Consider the following 7629-nt stretch of genomic DNA (forward strand, 5'->3'; position numbering starts at 1 on the left):
CTCGCTCTTCGGCAACAGCGGCGCTTTACTGACATCTAGCGGCCAGACCGTGCAACTACACGCGCTGCCCAGTTTCATTACGGCGGGTTTAACCTCTTAACTTCCGTCTCAACCGAGAGGATCTTTTTCCTCACGTTATCAGATTTTTTTCCATCATTTTTTGGGGGGGTATTCAACTCATTTTTGTAGCTTTTTTGTCATCTTTTCTCACATTTTTGTCATTTTTTTGTTTGTTTTTTGTCAATTTTTATTTTATTTTTTTTGGTCAAATTTTAATCATATTTTTTGTATTTTTTTGTCATATTTTTGTAATTTTTTTGTAATTTTTTGTCACATTTTTGTCATTTTTTCGTCAATTTTGTATCACATTTTTGTCATTTTTTTTGTCAATTTCTTTTTAATATTTTTTGTCAAATTTTAATCATATTTTTGTAATTTTTTTGTCACATTTTTGTAATTTTTTTGTAAGTTTTTGTCACATTTTTGTCATTTTTTCGTCAATTTTGTATCAATTTTTTGTCATTTTTTTTGGTCAATTTTTTATGACATTTTTGTGACATTTTTGCCACTTTTTCATCACTTTTTTGTCGATGTTTTCTCACTTTTTTGTCACATTTCCATCATTGTCTTCGTCTCAGTTTTGTTGCTATTTTCACAGCTTTTTTCCAGAAGCTTTTGGACTGGGGTAAAGCCAAACTGGAGAAAATGTGCTCGGTTCAGGTGGGAGTTAAGGGGTTAATATTTTAATCTCTGCAATTTTCGGTCAAAAAAGAGAGAAAATTAAATAAAAACAATGGAAAAAAGTGTTGGAAATTGTTGAGAAAAAATATAGATACTTTTTTTTTTTAATTACTACTGTTATGAACTAGATCAATAGTGTTTACACCAAATAGGCTACCTGTCATAAAATAGTGAACCTCCCAGGTGACACCAGCGCCAGATCATGATCAAATCCTTACTAAATCCCAGACATAGCACTGTTACATTTACTTCAGTACATGTACATGAGTAACTTTTTAAAGAAATTGTTCTTTTTAACCTCTTACCACCCGCCTAAACCAAATGCATGCTGTCCTTTTTCGCTATAGGCCTGTGTAACACCTCATTTGAAAGCTAAGACCCACAAACTGATCTTTTTCCTCACGTTGTTGCTGTGTTGTGTCACCTTTTGTATGTTTTTTTTTTTTGTCGCATTTTTGTTGAATTTTTGTCACTTTTTTGGTGAGTTTTTGTCATTTGTTGGTTGGGTTTTGTCACTTTTTTGTTGAGTTTTTGTCACATTTTTGTTGAGTTTTTGTCACTTATTTGTTGAGTTTTTGTCACTTTTTTGTTGAGTTTTTGTCACTTTTTTGGTGAGTTTTTGTCACTTTTTTTGTTGAGTTTTTGTCACTTTTTTGTTGAGTTTTTGTCACTTTTTTTGTTGAGTTTTTGTCACTTTTTTGTTGAGTTTTTGTCACTTTTTGTTGAGTTTTTGTCATTTGTTGGTTGAGTTTTTGTCACATTTTTGTTGAGTTTTTGTCACTTTTTTGTTGAATTTTTGTCACATTTTTGTCACATCTTTGAGGGTTTTTTGTCACATTTTTGTTGCGTTTACATCCTTGTTTTCTCATTTTTTGTGGCTGTTTTGGTGCTTTTTCCCAAGAAGCCTTTTGATTAGGGTAAAGCCAAACTGGAGAAAATGGGATCCGTTCAGATGGAAGTTAAGAGGTTAAGAGCACTTTTATCATACAGCACTTTTTACTTCTATTTGAGTAAAATTATAATGAAGTATCTGTACTCTTACTTAAAAATAGTAAAAAAAATTGTTACTTCTTCTGACAACAACAAGACTCAAAATGGCAGATGACCCCGAGTACCACCTGAAGAAGCCGAAGTACCACCAGAGGAACACGGACCACAGTTTGAGAACCACTCATCCTGTAATGAACCTTAAACATAATGATCCTCGTACGATAAAAGGCGTTTCTTGGAGCAAAATGAAGTTTGTAGTGACTGTGGTTGAGTGGTGTCGCAACAGGAAGGTTGCCCTTGAGCAAGACACTTCATAACTGTGTGTAGCAACTAACGAGGACTTTTCATGGCCCACTCATGCCCGACCACTAAAAACATGTGCAATAGGTGAATCCTCCAGCCAGGTGGACGATAAAGTATAGGAACAATCTATACAAACGTCAGCTCAAACAAAAACAAATGTCCTCCAGAGACATTTAGCACAGTGGTTCCCAAAGTGGGGGTCGCGAGGCCTTGAGTGGGGGGGGGGTCCCTGAATGATTTCAAGATGAAATAAAAATGCTTCTGCTTTTAGTATCTTTTTGAGAGTTAAGGGGAGACACTACAGGCAAAACTCAATTTTTTCAGTTTTCATGTTTTGGGCCAAATTGGTCTCTGAACATATAAACTTTCACCCGGAAACTGAAAATATGCCTAATTTTCACAATAACATGTTTAAATATTGCGTTGATTCAATGTTCCCCCATAGACTTATATGGGAGAATGCAATTTCAAGGGTCTTTTTCTCAAAACACATTTTTCTGTCTTTGTGGCGACACTATGTCCACGTCAGTCGGACCTAAAGACTTCAGATTTTCCAGCCTTGGACTGAACAATATTTGGAAGATTTTTTCAGAGGGATTTTTTATTATTTAATCCCCAGCCCCATTTATTGAGTTTTGAATGCCAAAAAATAAGGAGAAAATTACATTTTTACACATTTTTCCAATAAAAAACAGCTTATTTTAAAACTAAACAAGAAATCCAAAATCCCCTCTGAAAAAGTCTTGGTAACTCATTCATCAATAAAATGAAACCATAAATTTGAATGTAGCTCTGTCCATTATTCAGATTTCGTTGCCGAAAAGATGGGAAATTTGGGGCATTTTTTGGCATAAAACACCTTGTTCTTATATGAAAAGATAAAATGACAGAAAACTTGCAATGTATATTTTACAAGTCTTTTCATGGTTTAGCTCCAAAGTACATCTCTGACATGTTAGAGCCGTATGAACCATCTCGGGCCCTGAGAACTTCAGGGAGGGGCCTCCTGGTGGTTCCCAGAGTCAATAATAAACACGGTGAGGCTGCGTTTCAGTTTCATGCAGCTAAAATCTGGAACAGTCTTCACGAGGATGTGAGACAGGCCTCAACTCTGACAATGTTCAAATCCAGGCTGAAAACAGTTCTTTTTACCCGTGAATATGACTGAAAGTATTTTATCTGCACTCTCGCCTTTTACTGTAATTGATTAATTTTATGTTGATGTTTTTATTGATTCTATTTGTTTTCTTGTATTTATGCAACTGTGAAGCACTTTGAATTGCCTTGTGTATGAATTGTGCTCTACAAATAAACTTGCCTTGCCTTGCCTATTTTTCTCACATTTATGCCAGTTAATCTACAGCAACAGTTTCAAATTGATATCTGTAAATATACATTTTTTCCCTGTTCTCCTGCAGTGTCTCGCCTTAGCCAAAATAATTTGTGAAATCCTTTCAAATAGCTGAAATAAACAGTTTTATCAACTTGATTTTAAAATGTGTTTTTTCTGCCCTGTAGTATAAAGCAGGGGAAGGCAACGTCAGGCCCGGGGGCCAAATCCGGCCCTCTAGCACAGAACCTCTGGCCCTCGAGATGATTTTGAGAAACATTATTACACAAATCAGGGAGTATTTTTAACACTATAGTTAAATGGGAGGGAAAAAAAGGTAGAAATACTGTCAACACACCCAGTTAGGTCATATATTCTGTACAACACCGAAAGAAAGAAGTGCACTGGAAAAAGAATAATCGTTTTCAGGAAGAAATGACATAAATCTACTTGAATTAAGAGATGATTAAATCTAAGGAGCAGATTTGGTCTGGTCTTAGATGAGATAAAACCTCTAGTATTAGTTATTCTTTTAATTCTGATCATTTGTGTCATTTCATGTGAAAATCAATTATTTGTCTGATTCAAGAGGGTTTTATTCTTGCTCTTGTCCCATTGGCGCTATAGCATTTGTGTCTTGGATTAGTTCAAACTGACTCAAATTCAACAAAGAAGAACTTCATCATTTATCTCATTTAAGATGGCCATGTTTCCAGTGTTGGGCTTTACTTTGGGCTAATAATCAGCGACTTAGACCCTCGATCTATTTACAATAAAGAAAATCGTCCCTGCGCCAAGAACACTTGCCTCCCCCTGGTGTACAGTATACTGGGGGGTCCCCGGATTCTTCACGTGTACATTTTTGGGATCTCGGCCAAAAAAACTTTGGAAACCCTGATTTAACACACGATGATCATCTCGTCCAAACTCCAAGACTAAGTTCTGTTTCTGCCAAAGAAAACTGTAAACCTGACGTTCATAAAGATCTAAGAACATTATTGAGATTGACCAAAGTAGAGATTACGACTTTAATTAAATTTCAATCAACTGCTCATCCCTAGGAAACAGAAATAAACCTTTTAAAGCTCATGCCAACAATACAGTGAATGTCTTAAAGCGAAAGTAACTTATTTAATACTGTAGAGCAGGGGTCGGCAAGTGTTCTTGGTGGAGGGTCGATTTTCTTTATTGTAAACAGACCGAGGGCCGAAGCCGCTGATTATTCGCCCAAAATATAACATAACACTGGAAACATGACCATCTTAAATGAAATGACTTAAAATTGCTTGAATAAAAGTTCTTCTATGTTGAATTTGACTCGGTTTGAACTAATCCAAGATACAAACGCTACAAACGGAACAAGAATAAACCCACTTGAAATCAGACAATTGTTTTTCACTTGAAATTACACAAAATTATCTGAATTAAGAGAATAACGACGACTAGAGGTTTTATCTCATCTAAGACCAGACCAAATCTACTCAAACCTCAGATTTAATCTCTTAATTCGATAGATTCGAAAACGATTATTCTTTTTCCAGTGCACTTCCTTCAGACGGCCGTGTTGTACAGAATATATGACCTATGAGGCAGTGTTAATTTCGTCGACTAAAATATTTAGTCTTAATTTTAGTCAAAGTGTTATTTTTGACGACTAAAATTGGACTAAAACTAAATTAAAAGTTTCTCATGAGACTAAAACTGTGACTAAAATGTCCAGATATTTTAGTCGACTAAAATAAGACTAAATAAAAATGAAAAGGAGAGACTAAAATCATCCAAACTTCTACTAAGTCTGAAAGAGCCTCAGATCATGTAAATCCTCTGTTAAAGGATCAGCTCTGAGCTTTGTTCATGTGGAGCAGCTCCATGAAGCAGAGGAACAACATTAAATATGATTATAATGAGTATTATCAATATAAGTCGACTAAATCAGTCTTAGTTATATCAGTGCTCTGGTCCAGCCTTACACCCCTGCGCGGGCTCTGAGGTCTGTGGATCAGAATCTGCTAAAGGTTCCATGTACGAGTTTTCGCACTAGAGGCGACCGATCCTTCCAGGCTGTTGCTCCCAGGCTCTGGAATGATCTTCCGCCCTCTTTGCGCTCTATTGACTCTGTTGATTCTTTCAAAAGCGAACTTAAGACACATTTATTTGTCCAAGCTTTTAATTGCTGTGATTTCTGTGTTGTTTTGACCCCTTTTTATATTGTATGGAATTTCTGCTTTTAACTGTGTTGTGAAGCACTTTGTGGCCTTTGTCTCTGAAAGGTGCAATATAAATAAAGATTACTTACTTACTTACACAAATACATATATTAACCTCTTACCCCCCGCCTTAACTGAGAGCATTTTCTCCAGTTCGGCTTTACCCAAATCTAAAGGCTTCTTGACTGGACAGCAACACTGTAACGCCTCATTTGAAAGCTAAAATCTAGAAAAGTGATGGTAACTTTTTGTCACGTTGTCGCTGCATTTTTGTCATGTTTTTGTTGCTTTTTCATGACTTTTTTGTGTTTTTTTGACGCGTTTTCGTCACTTTTTTGTCACTTTTTCGTTTTTTTCACGTTATTGTTTTTTCATCGCTTTTTTCATTGCTTTGTCGTCACGTTTCCCTCACATTTTGTTGTGTTTTTGTCACTTTTTTGTTGCTTTTCCAGCACATTTTTTTTTTAATGCTTTTCTTTTAAGCTTTTAGATTTGGGTAAAGCTCGGTTAGGCCCGGGGGTGAGGCTAAGGTGAAGTGAGAGGCCAGACCGGTGGCCCCAGAGCCAGTGGCCCTTCTGTGCTCTTCCAGAATGGACCCATGGCCATTCCGCCCCTGCTTGGATTTAATCTCTTAATTCGATAGATAGATTCAAAAACGGTTATTCTTTTTCCAGTGCACTTCCTTCAAACGGCAGTGTTGTACATAATTGGCTTGTTGCACGGTGTGGCTATGCTAGCTCCTCTGACCTGAAGGTGTGAGCGCCTGGACTTCCTGTCTGTTTCTTTTCCTGGAATAATAATCATATTTTCTAAAGATAGAGGTAGATGATCATTTACTGTGTTCAAATCATGAAGTTCAGATCAGAGACACCTGTGATCATGAAGGATTGATAGTTTGTCTTGAAGCTAAAGGCTAACATGCTATAAAAATATATATAAAAGGCACTATTTCAAGTTGTGTAATGCATTAACCCCTTAGCTCCCACCTGAACCAAGCACATTTTCTCGACGAAAACAATGATGGAAAAGTGGCAAAAATGTCACAAAAATGTCGCAAGAAATTGACAAAAAAATGTGATAAAAATTCACGAAAAAATGACAAAAAAGTGACAAAAATGATGGGGGAAAAAAAATGTGATGACGTGTGGAAAAAAGATCCTCTCGGTTCAGGCGGGAGTTAAGAGGTTAAAGACAAACTCCCTGATCCTCACAAACATAAACGTCTCCTCTATGGAAATATTTCTACCAGGGACTCACTGGTCTGAGCTAATCTTAATGGAAATGAATACGAACAGGAAGTACTAGCGCCCACAGCTTCAGCTCAGAGGAACTAGCGTAGCCACATTGTGCAACAAGCCTATATATGAGCTAAGTGGGTGTATTGACAGTATTTCTACCTTTTTTTCCCCCCGTTTAACTCTAAAAATGTTAAAAGTACTCTCTGATTTATATGATAATGTTTCTCAAAATCATCTTGAGGGCCGGAGGTTCTGTCTCTGAAAAGATGAGCTGGACTTTTGTCTCATCAGTGTAGTAATAATAATAATAATAATAATAATAATAATACTGTAGAAGAAACACAATGACCACAGGTGTTTTATACAAAAGCATTCTTTATCACAGTCCACACTGTAACGTAATCCGTACCATGACAGTGCACAATACAAAGGCATGAAAAAAATCAAACATTAAAATAGGTATTGCATCTTCCAGAAAGCTGATTCCATTCATAAATACGTCTGAGTCCAGGTCCAGGTCCCACAGAGTCCAGGTCCCACAGAGTCCAGGTCCCGCAGAGTCCAGGTCCCGCAGAGTCCAGGTCCCGCAGAGTCCAGGTCCCGCAGAGTCCAGGTCCCTGCAGAGTCCAGGTCCCACAGAGTCCAGGTCCCACAGAGTCCAGGTCCCGCAGAGTCCAGGTCCCGCAGAGTCCAGGTCCCGCAGAGTCCAGGGCCCGCAGAGTCCAGGTCCCGCAGAGTCCAGGTCCCGCAGAGTCCAGGTCCCGGCTCCGAAACAGCCCCCGTAAACGTACAATCAACATAAAGAGAGGGGGACATTCGC

At 37.5% G+C, this 7629-nt stretch overlaps 1 long non-coding RNA gene across 1 annotated transcript; it reads left to right on the forward strand.

Moving 5' to 3' along the window:
• Positions 1-7184: 7184 nt before the first annotated feature.
• LOC306967027 lies at positions 7185-7629 on the forward strand. The gene is made up of 3 exons (XR_013793146.1): positions 7185-7308; positions 7402-7465; positions 7561-7629. It is a non-coding gene; the product is annotated as an uncharacterized lncRNA (long non-coding RNA).

This window comes from Gobius niger, assembly GCF_951799975.1.
Source record: "Gobius niger genome assembly, chromosome: 1".
Lineage (NCBI taxonomy): Eukaryota > Metazoa > Chordata > Actinopteri > Gobiiformes > Gobiidae > Gobius > Gobius niger.